Here is a 6000-nt window from a genome sequence, read left to right as displayed (position 1 = left end):
TAAAATGGATTGAACGTTAAGAAAATATCATAAATGGCCAAAAATAGTTAAAGGAAAAACTAAAGAGGCAAAATGACAATTAAAAACAATGAAGCTGAAATAAAACAAACATTAAAAAAACACTGGGGACTAGAACATCTTAAATGATAAATAATCACAATAAACTAAAATAACACAAAAGTCAATATAAACAATTAAACTCATCTCTAAAAATTTAATTGTTGATATTAGCATACAGGTAAGAACATCAATAGTAAAAGTAAAAATGGGTTAAGAAAAATAAAACTAAAGCAACTTTGTCCAAGGTTCATCAGCTATTTTCAGGATAAAGCCACTGTCATGCTCTTTAAGCTATCACTTCCTCATTCATAGCATGAACTTCCCCTTAATTTCCATAATGCTGAAATTCTATTAAGGTAATTTCAAAAGCAGGCTATCCATTTTGAGGAGATCTCCAGTTACAACACTTGTATTAGATAATCAGAAAGTAAAGTTTCTGAACCATCTGATCTCATCACTGTCTAAAGGGGATTCATTGAGTTTAACTAATTTTAAACATCAGTAGTAGACTTATTTGATTAAACCTTATATGGGTCTTTTTGTGAAATTAAATTTAAGATATCCCTTATGCTATGTCTTAAGCAAAATTTCTTCCTACCTCTTTATAGTTTAGTTCTAGGAGAACTATATACATAGCCTTTAGGAATGTGGTTTTTTTTTCCCCCTAAAATAAAATCTATGGGATGCAAAGTGCTTCCACTATTTTTTTTTTTTTTACTTACTGTGAACATTGGAGCTAAATCCCAGCCTTGATTGTAAAAAGCGCCCATCTCATATTCCTAGTAACCTACTCTTTTCCTTTAGAGCAGTCTTTTCAAATTGTAATCCATGTGTCGCCTGCACTAACTTCATTTAGGGAGGTTGTTTAAAATGCAGATCCCTGGGTCTTGCCCTAGACCAAGTTTTTCAGAATCTCCAGAGATTAAACCCAGAAATCTGCATCTTTAACAAGTAGCCCAAGTGATTCTTGTGCTCACTGAAGTTCAGAACTCTTTAAAAAGAATCCTCATTGTCTCTTAACACAAGAAGAGCATTTTATATTGCAGTTAATCTGTAAACCGTGGTCCGCTTTTAAAGATGAGTGAGACAGAGATCTTATTAAGACATAATGCAACTTGAAGTATGAGGCCTAAATTGGAGCACATATGCAAAAATTACAGCGTTTTCTCATGGATACTTGGGATTGGAAAAATCTCTCCCATTTGGAACCCAAACCATGAGATATAATTTCTCTGACCCAGGAATCAGAGATTTTGAGAAGAGAGAGAACACAAGCAGATCAGAACCATCTGGGATGCTTTCTCCAACTCCATTCTCCTGCTCCTCCTTGACTTCTCAGTCTCTTTGATATTCACCCCACTCTACCTCATCCCCCTCTCTGCTCCCAGAGAAAAGAACTCAAATATTTTGAAAATGTATCTAAATTGACATTTTGGTTATTTAACATTATGCTTATTATATATGTCAGGCTGGAGATCAAGCTGTTTAAAACCTAGATATTTGTATGCTGTGAAGAGAAGGGAAGTAGTGTTTATTAAGCTTGTAGCTACAAAGCAGAGGGAACAAACATTTATCAAATAGCTAGCTATACATTTATTTAATAATTTAATGCTTCAAGTTCTGATTTGTGGGTCTGTTTTATTAATATTATTGTCATTTTATAGAAAATAATAACTATAATACTATTTTACTATTATTGCTACCTCTAATATTACTAAAACTTCAAGCTTTTATGGAAAATCTACTATATACCAGTAGTGTATAAGCAGGTTTACATATGTGTATGTATGTATGTGTGTGTGTGTGTTTGTGCATAATTTCATTTAATTCTAACAACAACCCTGTTTCACTCGGTATTGTAATCCTCATTAACAGATGGGAAGCTAAAAATTAGGTAACATGGTCAATGTCACACAGCTAGTAAATGGCAGTGCCAAGTCTGTGTTACTACAAAGTGAAAGATAAGGGAGGAAAGGCAGAGGCCAGATCATAAAGGCACTTGCACATTTTGCTACAGACTTTTAATAAGGGTAGGATACCTGTCTTGGAAAGATCATTCTGATGACAAATTCGGGAAAAGATTGATGGCTTAGGAGTGAGTTCTCATCTGGAGATAAAGATTTTAAAAGACCATGTATAAAATTAAAAAGTGAGATTTAATGATTTTTTTTTTTTTGTCATAGTAAATTATAAAAAAGGATTTATTGGTCAGAATCCTTGGCCAAGTTTGGCTTGTGGGCATTTATAAGTGAATCAAAGTAAATATTGTTTTAAACAACAATTGCTGATCTTAAAATTACATATATTGTCCTCTGAAATAATTATTAGTTTAACTGGGCTAAGCCATTGCTAATAGTTATAGCTGACAGGAACATGACATCAGATTGTTATATTTAAGTTAATGTTATGCTTTGGTTTAGCATGCCAGTTTTTCATCTCTGCTTGTCTCAAACTTACTCTTAGAAGCCACTGAGTAAAGTTGATTGGTCTTATCTTAGTCACACCATCAAATGGGTTTTTAAGTAAAGAGGAAAAGGAGCTGAAAAGGAACTAGAATAATGACCCACAACACCAATGTGGACCACACGCTCCACTGGTCTGCCTCTTTGGTCTTTCTAGGATTTAAAGAAAAAAACAAAGAGGAAGTAAATAGGGGAGAAAAGTGAAAGAAGTAGGAGGTGAAGAACAGGAAGATACTCTGGAGCTCCACCATGCCTTCAGAAAGAGTACTTGAATCAAAGCTGCCAAAGAAGGAACGAGAGCCCCACCTCCTCCCCAGGATCCTGGCAGTGGTTCCTGACCCCATTCTTCTGTGAGGACACCAGGGCACACTGCTTACAAAGGTCTAACAACTTTGCATCAATCCTGCTTTCTCGATCTAGTGCTATGAGTAAACAAAGTATGAAAACCCAGACCCAGAGCCAGAGCATCCGCTTCAGTCCAAATGCCAAAGATGCTGGACTAACTTCACCTGTGTTCCCTTTCTACACAGATCATGGAGCAAGAAAGCTGACACCAAGCCACATCAGAGTTCATCAGGGATGAGATATCTGTCAAGGATTTGTGGCAGAGTGGCTTACTGGAATAAAAATGCAGAATCTCTTCTAGGGATAGTATAAGAACAAATGAGATAATTCCCAGAAGTGGCCTGGAGCTTTTCCGGAAAAAGGTGCTGTGACTAAGGTATCTAAACTACTAGTGGGTATAAATTTGTGTATGTGGAAAGTAAACTGAAATCTTTACTGGCTAACAAGGACAGCAGTATCAGGACAAAAGAAGGGAGAAAAATGATTTCCTCCCTCCTCGCTAGTTTGTTCCTCCAAAGAGGCAAACACTTAGAGACATGGCAGAGATGACCTCAGGGAGTGGAATGATGCCAAAAGCTATTGATGTAAGAGAGACTAATCCAGCTCCTTGTTTCTTTTTCTTTTAAGAAAGACATTCATCCTGTGTATCTAGTAAATAACCCAGGATTGTATTTACTTGAATTTTATTATATTTATTTGGTAATTGGGTCCATAGCTCACCTGTTTGTATGGGGTAAAAGATATCCAAATATGTGGTTAGTATTTGGTTGTAAGCTGCCTTCTGAACTGGCCAAGTTTTCGAAGCATTTGTTTGGTGTATCAGCTGCTACTAACTAGAAAAGCTGTCTAAAATTGTCTTAGTCAAGAAGAATATTTATTGAACATAACAAGCAGTGCAGAGGTTGTTTAGGTCCAAGAACTGAGTGATCCATCAAGAGCCCAGGGGTGTATCTGTCTCTGTAATCTGCCACCCTCAGTGTGTCAGCTTTGCCCTCAGAATGTCATCCCTTCTGGTAGTAAGTTGACTGAAGTAGTGCCATGTATCATATCCCAATGCAATAAGGTCCAGAGGACACAGAATTCTGTCTTTTCCTCTATTTCTTAGGAGTGAAGAAACCTTTTACAGACACCCCCTTGGCCAAATTCCGTTCCGATTTTGTTGGCTATAATTGAACCACATGCCTATTCCTTAACCAATGGTTGGCAAAGGGCTTGGAGGAAGTAGCTGGAGTCAAATGGATGTTGGGGAGTTGAACACATAATTAATTTCAGTTTGCGAACATATAGGAGAAAAATTCAGGAGCTGATAAAACCAATGATGCTGATTTGTCTATTAAAATGTTGGCTCAATTGTTGTTATTAGTTAGCAGTTGTCTTTCTAAGCTTATAGCTGCTCTGATAAGAATAAAGATACAAGGAAAATCATCCTAGAAGCTAATTATTATTATTTCCAGGATAAAAATTGTTCTGAAGATAAAGATAAGCTCATGGTTTCATACTCAGGTATTTTTTTTTTTCCAGAGTCCACGTAGAGAAAGGCAGACATAGATTCTCTTACTAAACAATTAGTGAATCGATAAATAATAGTTATGTGCGGACAGTCATGTGTTTAGCTAACATGAAAGGAACAATGGTCTAGATTTCATTTGTATTTGGCCATGGCATAGTAATATCTTTGCTATAGTTACTTTCTCGGTAGGTTTAGTCAGACCAATAGTAATGCTGAATTCCTTGACACCAGGTACATGATATAGAAGAAGCTAGCCTCGGCTTTTAATTTACCTTTAAATAACTCCAAAGTGCTGAACATACATGTAAACACATATCTATTAGATGTGGGTTTTATTTTTGTTATTAATTCATTCTTGTTGTTTTATCTTCTATGTTAAATCAAAGGTGAGGATTATATCACTATATTTCTTTGGTTTCACCACCTCATTCATAACATGAGGCTCTAAACATAGTAACTTCCCAGTGAAGTAGCTGACTTATCCTAATACTGTTTCAGAAAACAAGAACTAAAACTTTCATTTTGCAGGCTTGGGGCCCAGGCTATTTCCTGAACTATCCGGGTTCAAATCCTGGCTCCTTGACTTATTACTTTTTTAAATTAGAAAATTTATCCAGCCTACCTGCACCTAGGTTTTTTGATTTGTAAAATAGGGATTATAATAGTACCACTCCATAAGATTAGGAAAGTAGTTAATTGGTCCATCTTGTCTTTTAGAATATGCCCTTCATGGGGGATTGTGAGGTGTAAATTATTTTCTTAATAATATCTAATAATAATACTGGGTCCTCAGTAATGGTCCCAGCCTTTCCCTGATAACTCGCTCTTTCATCATTAAGAACATGAAAATACATTGTGGATTTTTTTTTTTCAAGTTGTATGATACAGAGCAACTTTCCATCCTTCAAAATGGCAAATTTACAGCCTTTGACACTATTTTGTTTTCATGGGAATAGACCAGAACTAATAATTGATTTTGTTTATAACATAATCACAGAGAGAGAGAGAGACTATTGATACTAACAGATTAAAGACCAATACAATACAATTTACCAAACTGTCTGCTATTGTATAAAATTCAGCAAGATGAGAACCCATTGGCTATATAACTAATGAAAAACAAAAACTTTTATCTTTGCCTCAGTAATGCCACAGCATATCCCAAATATTTATTATACCATTTTTGTCGGAATGTGATTCACTAATAAATATGGCTTCATATAGTTTCTGAAGCTTATGTTAGTATCATAGCTTATAGTATGTGAGTCTGGAAAACTGAATTGAACTATACAAATCTACTTTTCTGTAGTTATTTATAAAGAGCTTAGACTTTAAAATCAAATCACACAATAGTAAAATTCAAGATAAAAATGTCGAGTAAAAGTCAGTGAAGAACAGAATGTGTGGAAAATGCTTTGCCTCAAAGTTACAATTTGTGTTTGTCAGTAGACATTTCAGTGAAGATCGCTTAGCTTCTCTGCGCCTGTTCCTCATTTACTTTAAAGGCAGGGAGTTGGACTAATTGTCATTTTCAGTGTATGCCCTTTAATTAGCATCTTGGAAATTCCTTTTTTGGCATCCATATAACTGTTCTGACTTCATTGTTTAATATCTTCTGTGTTC

This window comes from Pteropus alecto, unplaced genomic scaffold, assembly GCF_000325575.1.
Source record: "Pteropus alecto unplaced genomic scaffold, ASM32557v1 scaffold3, whole genome shotgun sequence".
Taxonomy (NCBI): Eukaryota; Metazoa; Chordata; class Mammalia; order Chiroptera; family Pteropodidae; genus Pteropus; species Pteropus alecto.
Note: the sequence above shows the minus strand (reverse complement) of the source record.